The 17,721-nt window shown below is 31.5% G+C and overlaps 1 protein-coding gene across 1 annotated transcript in view; it reads left to right on the plus strand.

The window, feature by feature from the left end:
- Window positions 1-573: 573 nt before the first annotated feature.
- LOC108917166 overlaps window positions 574-17,721 on the plus strand; it is a 69,237-nt gene continuing 52,089 nt past the window's right edge. The window contains exon 1 of the mRNA XM_018723645.1: window positions 574-864. The gene's annotated coding sequence lies outside the window, so the exon portion shown is untranslated. The remainder of the gene's footprint in view (window positions 865-17,721) is intronic.

Raw genomic sequence — 17,721 nt, forward strand, 5'->3', positions numbered from 1 at the left:
CAAAAGTCAAAGCCGAATAAATCACTGAGCATCCCTTTGCGACTCTGTATCTCCGTTTAGGATTTTTTTTTATTAGAAACTAGGGTTATTTTGGCCTCCCCTTCCTGACCCGAGAGTATGCCATTTACTTACCAGACACCCTGAATTTTATCAGAGGTCTATTGTTTCATCTATAATTTCTATTTCTTTGTCTTAAAGATGAAAGGTTTGCTAAAAAATGTCGCCCTTGTAAAATGTTTGTATTTGTAATACTGGATAAATTAATTTTTTTTGAAATTTGAAATGATTACCATCATAGCCTTTTTTATTATTTGAGAAATTTTGATGAAACTTTATAAACCAAAAGTCAATAATTATATTTATTGATTTTATTTCAGACATTTTAGGTCTATAAAACTCTCACTGGCGCAACGACCCTGTACACTACTTTACCTAGATTTGGCACCTACTGTAAATATACGCTATCCACATGGCATACACAAACCTTGACGTGTACGGACACCTTAATTTTTATTCACTTCCTTAATGAGGCTAGTGCACAGACGGCCCGCACGAAATGTAGGCTAACAAACTACAAGAAGAGAGGTGGCACGAATGCGAATGAAAGAGCAACGATTTCTTAGTTGGTCTCGCAAGGGACAACGTTTGTGGCATGTTTTAGTAATTTCGAAATTGTTTGAAAACTGTCGTATTGTTCACCGGGTCAGTAGCCCTCTACGAGCGAATGTGTTCTGACTCATTTTTCGATAAACTTTTGTTCATCGTAAATCAAATATTCAACGAACGGGTTTAAAACAATGTGCTGAGTAGTTCCTGAGTATATTATTACACCCTTTATAAGTGACTGGATATTTTTTAACAAAGGTAGGATATAAATTACATAGATGTTTCAAATTACAAACTGAAGTAAATAATATTTTTTAAGAATAGTGCGATTTTTATTAATTTTAACTGAAACATTATTTAGATGCCCAAAATTATTGTAAAACAAATGTCATGTATATAAAAAATATACACTATAACACTAAACAGAAAAGTTATTTAGTGCGATTTTATTACTAGTATATTCGAGTTAACATAAAATATATTTACAAACATTAACTATTTTTTTAAATTAAATATGGGATAAATAATTGAATTTTGTAAATGTATTAATTAGAATTTACGTTAAATTCTATTTTCTTGTAACAGTAATAGTAGTAATGCGGTTTACAGATTTCTCTTATATTACTTAATACTAAAATTCCCTTCTAGAATTTCAAGTTTTTGTCGTGTGACATATTCTTATTCTAATTGTAAATACATGGTGATCGATATATATCTTTGGAAATACGTTTTTCTTGGAAACCAATAAAGATAATTAATTGTGTAAATGGTGTTATATTTTCAGTAGCTGTCATTTAAAGTAGTATTAGTTAGGTACGTGTTTACATCGCCCAATGGAGCGGTGTATTTTTTTTAGAAATTTCTCTGTTTTAATGCTCCTGGAAAGAACTTTTAGTTATACGAGTTTTTTCTATTTAGCTTTACTGAAATTTTGAATCTTGATAGACGAAAAAAGGATGCACTTAAATGTTTTTCTTCAAAATATATTTTATTTTAAGGAATAAATAAACTTTATGTGACAATTTATAAACATTAGTATTGTTATTATGTATATTTTGAACCACTTGAAAATGTCACATAAATTTGACTAAAGTAACCGAACTTTATTTTTTTAAATTGTATTATTTATTACTCCCCCCTCCCCTACCCTCTCTGCTGGACTTCCTCAGGGTAATGTCCTAGATCCTCTTTTCTTTTACTGCTGATTTTTATAGTTATCTCCGATATTGTTAGTCCCATCAGTATGCAGTTGTCTTTTTGTCCTTCTGACATCTCTTCAGCTGTGGCTAGGCCCCCCGGGTCACTGATTGTGTCCTTTTTTTTTAAGATCGATAACTCTAGCTGCGGCCCTGATCAATACTGATCTAAACTTTATCTCTGAGGTATCTTTGGCTCATAATCTTATTTTAAATTAATCTAAAACTCAAATGTTAATTTTTGGAAATAAAAGGAATGTCATTGTAGATAACTCAGATTTTACTATTATTTTGAATGGACATACTATTGTTCCAACTGACAACTGCAAAAATGTAGGGTTGTGGGTAGACAATTCTCTTAGATTTTCCAAGCATGTCAACTACCTATCTTACTCAGAAATCTTTTGACAAGCTGAAAGCTCTTTACATGCATAAAAATCTTCTTAGTACTGAAATTAAATTAAAAATCTGTGATTCGCTGATATTATCCACCATTTCATACCGCATGGCAGTATATTGGCCTGTTTTGGACCTCAGGGATAAAAAGCATCTCCAAAAAGTTCAAAATGCTTGTATCAGGTTTAGTTATGGTCTTCGTAAGTTTGATCATATTTCTCCTAGTTTTAAAAATTCGAAGTGGTGCTAGATTTCGGATCCAGTTGTCCTGTTTGACTTTTAAGTTATTATTATGTCATAAACCTGAATATTTAACTTCAAAGCTCATTACGAATTTTGACGTGCATCATTTGCCCACGCGTAACCGTTGTAACTTTTGTGTTCCAAAGAATAGGACTGCTCTGTTTCACCGGTCATTCTCTTACAATGCTTTAAAAATTATAATTCTTTGCCTAATGATGTCAGGTCCCGCAAGTCTGTTCACAGTTTTTTAAAAAAAGTCTTAAAATCTTTATTAGTTAATTATTGTATCAGTTGGTTGTATTATTTTTATTATTACTGGATTTAATTTTTGTCGTAATATGAGTGTACATTTGGGTGTGTTATGTGTTTAAATAATTGTTTTTGTTTCTCTTTTATGTTTGCTACTTTATTTGCTATAGCGTATGTTTGTAATGCTTCCTTATTTTCCTGGATGGTTATATGGAAGAGCACCATATGGTGAATATCGCCATCCTTTAAATACGTCCATGTATAAAAAAAAATTGTGATATAAATAAAGGCATAATAATAATAATTATTATTATTATTAAAATCACAAGGAGCCAGGTCTGGCGAGTAAAGAGAATGCGGGAGGACAGTAATCTGATTTTTGGCACTAAACTAATGAACTGACAAAGCTGAATGTGTGAGTGCATTGTCATGGTGCAAGAACCATGAGTTGTCTCGCCATAATTCTGGTCTCTTTTTGCGGATTTATTTTTTCACGTAACCTTTGTAAAACGTCTTGATAGTAATACACCGTTTCACTTTGAGGCAAGAATTCAAAATGCACAATTCCATTAGTCGAAAAAAAAGTGGGCATCACTTTGACATTGGATCGAAACTGACGTGCTTTTTTGGGGCGTGTAGATTCCTTGCCAATCCATTGTGCTGATTGAACTTTTGTCGCAATGTTGTAGCCGTAAACCTAGCTTTCGTCTCCCGTTGTGATCCTTTGAATGAATGTTTTATCGCCATTGGATTGTTCAACGGGGTGCCAAGAAATGCCCACACGATTTTCTTTCTGTTGTTCGGTCATCAAACGAGAAACAAATTTTGCTGTATACTTATTTAATTTTTCAGTCAAAATTTCATGGTATGGCCCAATTGAGATGCTAACCTCTTTTGCAATTTTTCTCATAGTCAATCGGCGATTTGCACGTGCCAGATTTTTGACTTTCTGAACGCGAGTCATCAGTTCAAGTAAAAGGCCTTCTTGGTCAAGAATTATCTGCAATTGACTGACGACCACTTTTAAATCATGAAAACAATCCGTACGACCAAAAGCATTATCTCCGTAAGCTTGTTTCAAAAGGTAAAAAGTTTCCTTGAAAGTTTTCCCCAGTTTCATGCAAAATGCGTACATCGTTGTTCCAGAAAATCGCATATATCAAAAATCGTTACTAACACAAACACGTTACACTCAAATAACAATATCATGGAAACTAAATGAGATATTAACAATCCAAGAACATGTGGTTTCAGAGGAGACTATGAGTAAAAAATGTTTGAATAGATATTTTTCTAACTCTATCCGTATCAAGGTCGAGAACGTCAGGAAAGTGATTTTCAATTGTTATATTTAGAAAACGTTGACAATATTAAAAAAAATTAACAACCAAAAGTCTTTCCAGTTACAATCAATCAGGACAGTAATGTGAATATAGATATAAATATTTTTTATACTTCTTTAGAGAAAATATAATACCGTTGTCACAATTAAAGTTATTTTCAAGGGTTTTGAAGAAAATTGCATTTCCTAAAATATTTAATTCACCCAGTTCATACATTTTAATTATTTCGGGTTTCGACATAATTATTGTTTCTAATTACTTATTTGTGGCATGTAGAATTTTTTTATTTTATGTATTAGTATTTTTCCTAAACTAAAAAGAAAAAATATATATTTATAAATTTTAAATACATACAGGGATGGCCAGAAGTTCGGAATAAAATTCATATCTTTTGAATGAGTAAATTTTTTTTATAACGCCGAAACACGTTAACTGATTTTATGAATGATAGTTATGAATTGTATCAATTATCTTTTATCTAGATAAAAATTAATTTACCTTTGCACATGGTGCACATTTAAAGGTGCCGTTATATTTAGACAAAGTAACTGTAAATTTTTCATTAATTGTCAAGGTATTTAAGAAATTCCTTTCTTGATTAATTTTGATTCACTGAAATGAATAACCGGAATGAATCAGACACCGGAACGTTTCGAGGAATATGATAATGACATCAGATTTAACCGTAACATTGAAATGTAGATAGGAAACTTAAATATTTACGAAAATGTCTACTCTCTCTTTCCTGTTACTACTTTAATCATACACCGACATTTTTGTACCTACTTACCTACAAATATCAATGATTTTGAGCACCTGCCCTCTGTCTTACTTGTTTTAGAAGTTAATGGTAATATACATTATGGAAAAGTACTGTATTTTCATAGTGATCTACTCAAATGAAATTAAATTTAATCGTATAGTTTGACAGACCATTAAAACAATTCAAAATAATGTAGGACATATGATATCAAAGCATGCTTTGTTACAGAAACAACAACATACAGGGTGTAACAACATGTTTTTCTTAAAGCTATTCGTAAGCTTTTTACACTTATAAAATAAAATCAACTAATAGTAGAATACATTTTTTTGTTTATCTTTTAGTGGAGATTTCTAAATTTTGACATTAATTATATTTATAGTGGTAATCTCATTATGTCTATGTTGCAAAGTTGACAGTACCAACAATGACCAATAGTAGCTAATCGCAAGTGTAAATATTCATAACAAAACTTCATTGTAAATTTCTCATTCTATTGAAGAATTTGAAAAAAATTGAAGATGAAATCTGTTAAACTTATAGAATCCATAACTAAACCCATAAAGTCGTCCGCTGCGGTAATTTGAAAAGAAATATTTCTTTGAAATTTCTTTCAGTTGAAAACTGAAAGTGCCAAAATATTTGTTAAATATAAAAATATAGCAAGCAGTTCTATTACTGAAGATAGATTAAAGATATACAGGTTGTTCCGAATTTTAACATCGAATCGAAATTTATGGGGGAAGGAAAAATTATGACTTTGTCACCTAACCATGCTCTTGAAACCCCACCAATTTTGAAATATAAAAAAACAAAGAGACATTAATCTAACAAAGGAAAATCCATCTTCAAGCACCAGAAGAATTTCGAGTGAAATTGGCATTACTCTTACTAAAGTATGGAAAAAGTGTACAAATGTTCGAAGAAAGGCATAAAAGAGTTCGATGGATTACCGGACATAGGAGGTCAGTTGCTAAAATTTTATTTACGGACGAGTCGATTTTCACAACAGAAGGAATGTATAATAATTCTAGAAACAACCATTTGTGGTCATATGAAAATCCAAATGCAGTAATACAAAAAAAATCCCTATTCAAATTTTCGGTCAATGTGTGGTGTGGTTTAATTAAAAATCAGTTAGTAGGACCTCATCTGACAGGATAGCTTTGTCTAGAATTTGTAGAAAATAAATTACCTGTTTTATTAAAGTGAGAAGATGACCATCAAGATACTGCAGGTCCAAACTTTGCATTAAATGTAAAAGAATTTTGAAACAAGTGTTACCCGGGGAGATGGATTGGTAGAGTGGACCACCGATTGTTTGGCCACCAAGGTCACCCGATATTAATCCAGTGGACTATGTTTTGTGGGAACGAATTAATAAAAAAACATATGAAAAATTGCAATATTTTTAGAGAAAATTTATAAAATACGAAAGCAATTAACAACATTTGAAAGAGATGAAGAGTTTGCATTGAAGAAAGAAGTCATTTTGAAAATAAACTTTAATCTTTTTTAGTTTCCAAGTAATAATTATTACAAATACTTTTCTTACCATTTTTTTTTTCAGTCAAGATTATTATTAATCTTATCTGATTGTAGTATTCATTAAAAAAATATGCTTTAAGTAAAAATTATTATTACTTATTTAAAATAAATAAAGTTACTTTTTTGTGATTCTGTAAAGCATTTTGGTATTTTGTAAAAAGAAAAATGTTCGTAAAATATCATTATGTGGTTAGATTTTTCTGAAAAATAATGACGAACCACTCTGGACTCTGATCTAAATATTGTATAAAATATGTTTTTTAACATATTCGAAATGTAAATTTTATTTTGAACGAGGATAATTTCGTAACTTTTTTGTACAACTCAGTTTTTTTCAAGTTCAATTTCCTTTAATTTATTCATTGTGTACACAAAATTGTATTTCGTTTCATTATTTTCACTTGTTCAGAAGGCATTTAGAGATATAACTTTTTTTTGACAACTTTAACGGCCAATATTAAAAAAAAATGGTGCAGCTTCTAAAATTAGTTTATATAGCAAAGCGCCTTTATTTACACTTGTTTCCGGAATTTTTGTGATTAAAATTCGGAACACTCAGTAGATTTCTAGCTTGAACAGTGAACGTTCTTAAAAAACTTTTTGGATCTTGGACTAAGGGCTACGAAATAAACTAATAGTACAAAAATCTTTTAAATGTAAATGACATCTAAATCTAGAAACAATGATTCTTTTTAAAGTTAAACTTCTCAGATATGCATATGAAACCCCTTTAGGGGTGGTTAGTTGTTGTTCATATTTTACATATTGGTAGTTGCTATAACTGACTTGCAATATCAAGGTTTTAGGTTTATAATAGTTCTTGAAAAATAGATAATCTCTTAAGATTGTTATTTTGAGGAACTCAATCAGTGTTGAACATTTGTCGCAGCGTTGTTGTTTATAGTTCTAATACAGGGGTGTCCAACTTGCAAGGCCTCAAGGGCCAAAACTAAAACCTTTGATGTGGTTGCGGGCCATATAATAATTTTGTTAAAGTAATAAAATAACATGAGGTATAAAAATAATTAAAACAAAAAAGGAGTACTATTTCTTTTATTGCTCAACAACTACATTTTTTTAGATAAATAGAAAATTTATACATAATTTTTTTCAAGAACTATGACAAACATTGCAATAATAATGAAAAGTTGTATCTAATGTGAAGACTGTGGTCGATCGGCTTCATCCACCAATGAAGAAATGTCCACCTCCAGTTCAGTTGTAGACAGTCTCATGAGATGACGTTAGGAAGAATCGGAAAGGTTGCTTCTGTTGCGGTTTTTAATGTACTTCATTGAGAAAAAGGCACTTTCACGTGTATATGTGCTTCCGAACATTGATGTCATTTTCAGTCCAAAATCTCGCAGGTTTGGGAATTTCTCCTTAGACATCAATTTGAAAATTCAGGTCCTTTTTCTTGTCTGATGATTAGGAACATGTCAGCTTGAAGATCACATAACTCAAGTTGTAAGTCGGGTGGTTGATTTTCAATGGTTGCTCCAAGAGGATTATTATAAAGCAGTACACTGCTTTTAAGACTTTCAGTTTCTTCAAATCTTGTATTGAATTCATCAATAACTTGTTGAATTTGTGAACTGCAGCATGAAAACTCAATATTTTCCTCACTATTGAATTCTTCTGCTAGTTGCAGACAGCTAGGGAAGTGTGTCAGGTTGTTCTTTTCCAAAGCATGTTTAAACACGTTCAGCTTATTCCGGAATCCGTTTATTTTTCCGATCAAATCTGAAACCGTCTGGTTTCTTCCTTGAAGACTCAAGTTTAAATTGTTAAGATGATTAGTCAGATCTGTTATAAAAGCTAACTGTCTTAAGAATTCTGGATCCTTAAACTTCTCTTCCAATTCAGTTGTGTCAGATGAAACGTATTCATTGAGGAATGCAGGGATTTCCTTTCTTATGGCAAAAAATCGTTCCATGCACTTTCCTGCACTCAGCCTCTTTACATGGTTGTACATTAGCAAGTGTTAGAGAGACCATAAAATATAAATCTTTTTTCACAATGGCAGCATTTAAAGAAAATATATGCTTTTCGTAAAACATTACGCGGGCCACAACTAATAGCATCGCGGGCCGGATGCGGCCCGCGGGCCGCAAGTTGGACAACCCTGTTCTAATACTACTGTGGCATTTTTATTAATATAGAAAGTTCTAGAACACTTTTTCTTATTTCTAACAACAGGAAGTAAATTATTAAATATTAAACATTTTAACAAATATTTTGAAAAATAGTGAAATAATGTTTTTGTTTTTCGATTTATAACGGTCAATTCAAATTTACAAAATAAAATTAATTCAAGTTTCATCTCTGAACTTTTTATATCAAACAAAATTACAGGTTTTTTTCTTCTAACTTTCAGAGTTAAAATCTTGGTGAAAGCAACATCAGAAATACTGCTTTATTTCTGTTTTTTATTACTATGAGTTCAAGGCAACATCCCTAATAAATTCTATAATTACTAATTATTTGTTAGCAATGAAGAGTTCGTTTAAAATTTTTATAACAAGGATATCTGCAGTTCATTTCCTTCTTAAATGCAAAACAGGTCACAGTTCGTTTCATCGTTTGTTCATCTCTAATTCCCGGTTTTGTTATTATTAGATATTCACCAAAGCAAATCTCATTGCGATTAGATGTTGAGATAGTTACGATATCTGATATTTTTCTCATTTCGTGATATCATGATGTAACAATATCGAAAACACCGCTGTGGAGGAACCATACCTAATTTCACTAAACTAATGGATTGCATGGAGTACAATCACTAAAAGTTTGTCACTACAACCCACAGAAGTATGTGTAACCGCTAAAAAAATAGACCGCTTAAAAAAGATTGGAAATAGCATTTAGTATTAAAATAGTTGTGGTTAATTATACATTTTTTTCAGTTGACCGCTGTAAACAAGAACTCGAAGCTTGAAATCACATAGGCAATCAAAGTACAGGAAATATTGTTCCACTTTCTCAAAAAACAATTTTTCGCGTTATTAGACGTAAACATTGAATATTTATGGTGCAGATATTTCCGATAGAAAAGTGTCAATTAATCGTAGGTAGGTACAGTATAAGTAACTAAAAACCGAAACACCCTTGCAACATTTTTATTAATATTGCCTGTAATTATTTATTTATTTGTAGTAATGTAACTGTTTTTATTTGATTGAATTATATATTTTTTTAAATAAATAGTTTTTTGTACCAAAAGGTTCGTCAAGGGGTTGATTTTAGAAATGTAGTTTTGCCCGTATAGAAATATCTCATACTGAGGAAGTATATAATTTTTCTCATTTGCACAATAAGACATACTATAAATCGAAAAGGGCAGTTCGAAAATGATTTAAAAATATACTTCTGCACGGCATTGGAAACTGGTACACTGTAAAACTTCGCACAATGCGACCAGCATGGCGGCAAAGTGTGATAAAACCGGACAAAAACTTTCGCAAGGAAAGAAATAAATAAAATTTTATGGCACCTATTTTATATCAGCAAATTCAACTGCTATTGCTGTTATTGTTATTATTAATTAATAAAATTAATTTGTGGTTTTAAATAATAACATAATTTGACATACCTAATGTTATAACAACTGTTCAAAATTTAATCCACCCACGTGTAAATACATTTGGGTCCGTCTTACTCAGTTTCTACGAACTAACACAAATGTTGTTTTGCTTCATCATAACACAAATGCTTCACCATAATACAAAATGATGTCTTGCTTCACCATAAATTAAAACGATATTCATCAACTCCGAGTTGCTATACACGCAAGCCATTTTGACACTAACTACTAAAAAACTATTGTAAACACCACAGATAACAGGTAAACACTAACGCAACGACGATTGTAAAATCGGATTTCAGTATTCTAAGATGTGACTCTCTACGCGTATTGCGAATAACGTTAGAGACTACAGTTGTCCAGCTATGTAATGGTTGAATGTACTGCAACTTTTATTTTTTTCTCGAAAACTATTCCCAAATTTTTTTGGATAAGTTGTGAGTAGTATAGTCCAGTTGGTATTAACTGTTCCGGGATGGATGTTTTATATAGTTCTATATAGTAATTTTTGTTAGAAATAGTTCTAAATATTATGTAAAATAATAATTGCGATATGTGCCCGTTGAAAAAGTTGAGCATAATTGTTAGCGCAAGAAAATGTAAAAAAAAAAATTGAAAAGGCGCATTTTTCTCCCTTCTTTCATGTATAACTCGAAGAATATTAACAAAATAGTCAAAGACAAAAAATTTCGTTTTAAGATTTTCTTCAAAATAAAAGTGGTCCTAAATTTTTATGTGCATTTATTGTTGCTGCAATGCAGTATAGTTTTCATGAATTTATTTTGGACCTTGACTTTAGAGCAGCCATATAAAAAGTATGGTTCTGAGTACTTCATGATATGGTAGTATTGAAGAAATTGCATCGAAATCGGCTACGTAGATTTCGCACAATTCAATTGTTAATCAGGAAAATACAGATTTATACTTATTATTCAATTCTCTCTCACGGTAAAACCAATGATTATTTTGAGCTCCCAATTTTTATACATGCCCTTTGCAGTCTCAACTATCAATCCTCGTTTAAAAATTTTCGATTTTATCCATTTTAGCAACAATTAAGTAGATTTTTTTCAAAATTTCTTCGAAAAAATAACATTTAGAGCTGGAGCTGGTATTTGAGTATTCTTCAAATTGTAAACTCAAAAAGTTTGATATGCTCCTGAACAAAGAGTCGCAAATATGGCTATTGTTTTATATTAACAGTTTCACCACTTATTCACAAAACTTGAAATTAGTTTACTATTTAATTAATATGCTAAGTTGCTACTGTTATATAATTAGCTTTAATGAAGTTTCATAATATATCAATAATAACCCCTATCCATTGTGTGTAGCTAGCATGTTACGAGAATATTGCGTAAGGGAAAATGTAATGAAACAAGAAATAAGTTGTTATTATTGCAGTAGTTATTATTAGTAATAAGTTGTAATTATTACATATCTAGTCAAGGCAAATGGAGCAATAGATATTTACAGTACTATACCAGTCTCTCTGATTAGTTTCTTTGCACGACTTATAACAAAATAAGAAGAAATATTTAAAAATGAAGAACCTACGATAGTTCTGAAAAAGTAAAAAAATATTAGGTACATGCATTGGTCTTATACGCTATAAAGCCATTTACTATACTTACACTCATAAAATTTGTATGTAAAATTACATACTAGATCACTAGTTATTTTGGCTCCATAGTAGGTAAATTAAAATTACATCATATAAGTAATGTTACTTTGAGTAAGCATGATTGTAATTTTACACATTTTGAGTATTTCACACAAAATGAAAATTTACATTATCGATATACAGGGTGTCCCGCATAACAACCGACACAGGGCAGGTGCATGTAGGGGTGTCCAAAATATTGTAATTTAACCAATCTTACCTATATACAAAGTTACACCCCTGAAGAGTTATTATCCCCCAAAGTGGGGCCCTAAATTTCAAAAAAAAATAATATCTCTGCAACACTTTACTGCAGACGAACCAAATTTGGTACATGATTTAGGTTTATTACTGGTCTTCTTTGACTATGATTTAAAGTTAATTGAAGCACTGCAAGGTGTTCATTGGGGATGATGCACCCCTAAAATTGTACCGAACTTTTTTTCCATTTACCGAACTGAAAAATAATAATATTAATTTACAGAATAATTTAATTTAAAAATTTTTTTTACTCTTGTTAAATTTTAAAAAACTATGGTTTTCAAGAAAACCCGTATTAACTGAAACAAGATTTTAACACTGTTTATTAGAAAATAATCAAAAAGTCAATAGTAATAATACATTTTAAAATGTAAAAGTACAACGTCACAGTACATCGAAAAAAGAAAATATACACTCAAACATGTAATTCTACACAAGGTATCATGTTTGTTCAATGCATTTACAATATTATATTTGTTTATAAAAACCTTTACAAATATATAAAAATCCTATATAAATTTCCACAATTTTTATCAGTATATGGTTGTCTCATTATTTCTTAAACAAATTGGTAATCTTAAGGTTGCTGGTATTTTTCTGAATCTTGTGACTGTATCTCTCTTACTCTCAAAAATAGTCATTATACCTATATCCAACAAAGCCTTCTATATTATACGTAAAATTATAGAAAATATTTCTATTTGAAACATCTTAAGTTTGTGTCACGATGTTTGTTGTGTCTCTTATAACATCATTTACAAATTTTAGAAACCACAAGTTTTATGTTCAGAACTTAGTAATACAGGGATGGCCAAAAGTACGGAATAAAATTCATATCTTTTGAATGAGTTATTTTTTTTTAAAACGCCGAAACACGTTAACTGATTTTGATTTTTTCCCATCTTTCGGTTATATAATAATTTATTTTTCTTCTACCCCCTAACCCCCAGCTACCCTTACTTATTTTTCAAATGGAAACATAAGGCATGAGGGGGCTCGTTGAAAAGCTTATAGAAAACCGAATCCAGCCATACAAAATAAACAAGTTTTATTTTTTCAATAACAAGTTTTTTTTCATTTTGAAATTGAAACAACTAGATAATTTACAGAAATAAACTCAATTTCGCAAATGCTGAAAATGTCCTCCATTCTCTATTTGGCATTCTCCAAGTCGATAGTAAAAGCTGTCCACAGCATTCTGAATGACTTCATCTGGTAAATTATGCATCTCTGCCTTAATCTTGCTCTTTAAATTCTCAATATTATCCAACCTGTCCTGGTACACTCTTTCTTTCAAATATCCCCAAGAAAATAATCCAGGGGTGTTAACTCGGGGGATCTTAGCGGCCATTCAACTGTACCCCGTCTACCAATCCAGCGATTTGGAAACATTTCACCTAAGTATCTTCGAACATCAATACCTAAATGTGGGGGGAGCGCAATCTTGTTGGAACCAAATTCTTTCATTCGGTATATCTGGATCAATTTCATGAGGGAAAATCACAGCTAGAGCAGGTATCAGGTCAAATGTTAGGAAATCCAGGTAGCGGGTGGCAGTAAGATTTTCTTCAACTAAGAATGGGCCCAAGATTCTGTTGTTGATGATTGCTGCCCATACATTAACTCTTTGTGGATACTGCGTATGCGATTCCCATGTCCAGTGTGGATTTTCCTGGGACCAAAAGCGATAGCTGTGCCTGTTAACCACTTGGATCAAAGCTCTTGGACAAGACATACCTGATATGGGTGGTATTTCTCTTGTTTCAGAAACATTCGAATTGCAGGATTGCGGGCCAATGAAACAGTTGAAGTATGAGGATTTTTAACAAGTTCTAATGCAATGTCTAATTTCTTTTCCTCATTCAACGTACGTGCCCGTCCAATTTTGGGCAATGTCTCCACTGTACCGTGTTCCTCAAATTTGTGAAATATTTTACTAACTGTCCCTTGCGAGATTTGGTTTTCGGGATATTTCGCATTAAATAAATCGCGCACTTCAGCCTGACTTCTTATTTTGTCTCCACATCCAAGCAATATCAAGATTTCGATGCGTTGCCTTTCCGACAATACCATTGCAATTCAGTAAATAACTTGATTTTGACACAATAGTAACGTTTCGAACTCCAATTTACAACTAAAGCGAAAAATTAACCAGAAAGCCTGGCAAGTAAGTGGTGCCAAAAAAACGCAACATAAAAAATATATCTTTTTTGCGTTAGCAGTGATAGGTACAGTTTCAAATTCTTTATTTTATTCTGTGCAAATTCATGGAGGATAACACTGAAGATAATTAAATTTTATTTCACTTGTTAAGTAGGTGTTTTATACAACCCTAAAAACCTTGCTATTGAAAAAATAAAACTTGTTTATTTGGTATGGCTGGATTCGGTTTTCTATAAGCTTTTCAACGAGCCCCCTCATGCCTTATGTTTCCATTTGAAAAAAAAAGTAGGGGTAGCTGGGGGTTAGGGGGTTGAAGAAAAATTAATTATTATATAACCGAAAGATGGGAAAAAATCAAAATCAGTTAACGTGTTTCGGCGTTTTAAAAAAAATTAACTCATTCAAAAGATATGAATTTTATTCCGTACTTCTGGCCATCCATGTATATTAGAAAATCGATAATATTTTTGTTTGGATTTTAATATATATCTGTCATCGTTTTTTGCAAGTGAAGTGAAGGTACATACAACATTAATAATGTCGTTAAATATTAAGCTTTTATATGCTTAAAGGCATAATTACATGTTATTTGCCAGAATAAACTATATGTCAGCAATGTAGATATAATTATCTTTACTTTCCAATAATAAATTGTGATTTTATACACTAGGGGTATTTTAAGCAACTTTCACACAATACGTTTATAAGAAAATAAAGAATGATGTGTAATTACTTACTTTAATTGGCGAACATTGTACTCTGGTTAATCTTACTTGCACATGCAATCGTAGTCTGCATTTTAACAATAAAATACATGCAACTCTTAGTATGAAATTTGGTTATTGGTTGTACAACAATTCATAAATTAAAGAGTCAAGGTGTACAAAAAACCTGAATACGCTATTGTTATAATTAGTGACAATTAAAATTGTATTATTCTAAAGTTGTGTAGTATACTGTATCTTAAGTTTAATATCGGGTGTCCTAAAATTTACGCAAGATTTGAATTTTGCACCATTCATACGGTAGTGTTGTCAACAAACAAAATACAGAATGACATCTGAGAGTTCAGGGTTATTAAAAATGGAGCCCTACTCCAAAGACCAAACACATTTTCATTGTTTGCAATATTTTGGAAACAATGACGGTTTGGCAGCTACATTAACGCAATTTTCAAATAAAATATGATACCTATAGTCAATTAATTCATATTCATTTGAGAGCAATTGAAAAATTTAGAGACACTGGATCAATTAGTGATCTTAAACACTCTGGCTGTCCTTCAACAATTCGTTTAAGACAAAACATCTAAACAGTTCGTGAGAGTGTGGCTGAGAATCCAGGAACAATAATTCGGCACTGTCGTCAAGAATTGGACATTTGGAGAAATTCTCTACAGCGTATTCTCACGAAAGATTGGCATTTTCATGCTTACAAAGTTCAATTGACTCAAGAACTGAAGCCTACTGACCACGTAGAGCGAAGAGAGTGCGTTGAATGGATTATGGAACAAGTGGATGCGTTTTCATTTTGACGGCTTCGTTAATCAACAAATTTATCGCATTTGGGGTTCAGAAAATCAGTGATTGTTGAGAAACACAACGTGTCATTGTTTGGTGCAGATTTTATCGCGACATGATAATCCAGTTTTTTGTGCCTAAATTACAAGATATGGATTTAGATGACATGTGGTTTCAACAACATGGTGCTACATTCCATACATCCCGAGAAACAATTCAATTACCGTATTGGTCATTTCTTGGTTCTGTAATTTCCCTTTTTGGTGATCAGAATTGGCCGCCCAGATCATACGATTTAACACCGTAGGCCTTTTTGGGTTTTTTTAAAGTGTAAGATTTGTGCCAACAAGCCCACGACCACCCAAGTTTTGAAGTTGGAAATTGAGTCTTGTATCAACGAAATTTAGCCACATTTATGCAAAACGGTATTGGAAAATTTCGACAAAAGAGTGCATGTGCTAGCAAAGCCGTGGAGTTCATTACGCTATACTGTAGTATACTTTATGAATGACTTTTCGGAATTTTTTTTTCATCTTTTACACGAATTTAAAAAACGGGAAAAAATGGAAATTTATGTTTTTTTTTAGAAAATTGACGGCTAAATTAGAAATATTCATGAAATGATTAATGTTAAGCATGACTTTTACAGTTCGATATACCCAGAAGAACCCTGTGAAGTTTTATCTCGATCTAGAGCCAATAATCATTTGTCGAATTTGGAACACATAATGGTACGTACCTGCAATATGTTGGTGTTCCATCTGATGCTTGTTTATTTTCTTTCAAGAGAGTTCAATATCCTGCGTGGTATACATACATCTTAAAACTATCTAATTCCACAATCTATGTAAGAGACGCTGAAGGTTGTACCTAAGTATGAAACGTACAACTCCATTTTAGGTTTATCTATTGTTATTTCTTGAATTTTTTCTTCAGACAAATCAAGAAAACAATTACATACTAAGATACGAGAAAGTAAAATAACTCAATGTAAAATACTTAAGGATAATTTTCTCAGTATTATGATATTTAAATCAAATTCTTCGTGACTGTTGACATAAATCTATATTCTGTCACAAACTTTAATATACTTTTTCGGTCGTTCATTTAGTGAAACTTTTTTCTTCTCTTTCCTTTCATTTTTAAATTAGTACTGATGTTTCTGAAAATAAGTTATCTTAAAGAAACAAATATGATCGTTTAATTAAGAAACTTTTTACCGTTATGCTTTCTTCTTCGGTCAGTATACGGATACACTTATATGGGAACCTACGCTACAATATAATCAAATTTATATTCATATTTTGCACTTGTTCCTTTTTTAAACAACTTCCTTAATATTTTTATTGCAGAGATGTAGGCTACGCCTACAAGATGTGAACACGGGGTCAAGAATATAACAAAGTGTGTCTCGGTTACAACCACTCTATTAGTTTGTTATGTAAAAGTTATAGAGGTCAAACAGGTTTGACTCTCAGCTTTTGATGAAAAATTAACATTAATCAATAGCCTACTCGTATTTTTACAATATTTAAAGTGAGGGCAAGTGTCGCAGTTCTACAATGCAACTAAAATTGATAATTTCTTAGCCAATTTATTTAAACTAGAAAACTTATTACAGTTTTTGTACATGTATCAGTATCATTTAATTTATTGCGTTAAAAACCGTTAAACGTAGACACTTAATAGTCCAAGATCTTCGAGATATGGCTGTTGCTTGACGTTAGATTAGATATTAGTAAAAATATACTCAAAAAATTATGTGTTCTTTTCTCATATTTTCCAATATAACTTTTTAAATATACAGTTTACAGAAAAAACTATTATATTATAAGACAGAATTGTTTTGATACCTGCGTGTATTATATTTTTGTTGCCAGATAGCCAAAACCGCGTAAGAAAGTGATGAAAATCGAGGTAATTTTGAAGCGTTCAGCTGACAGGTAAGAAATTGTCCTATTCTACTATAAATGTAGATGTAAGTACTTTAAAGTATTACAAAACTAAATCCCAAAACCCGATCCAAATCGGTCTGATAGTTCTGGTATGGGACAATTTGTTACTAAATTTTAGCGCGAAATGTTGTTCCTTTTTGCGTCAGTGCTGGGGCTAATTGGCGCTGATTTTTTTACACATACTTGAACCCTTTAACTATCATATAGAGCCGTTATTTTCTTTTCGTTTAAT

Source organism: Anoplophora glabripennis, unplaced genomic scaffold, assembly GCF_000390285.2.
Source record: "Anoplophora glabripennis isolate ALB-LARVAE unplaced genomic scaffold, Agla_2.0 scaffold79, whole genome shotgun sequence".
NCBI classification, from domain to species: domain Eukaryota; kingdom Metazoa; phylum Arthropoda; class Insecta; order Coleoptera; family Cerambycidae; genus Anoplophora; species Anoplophora glabripennis.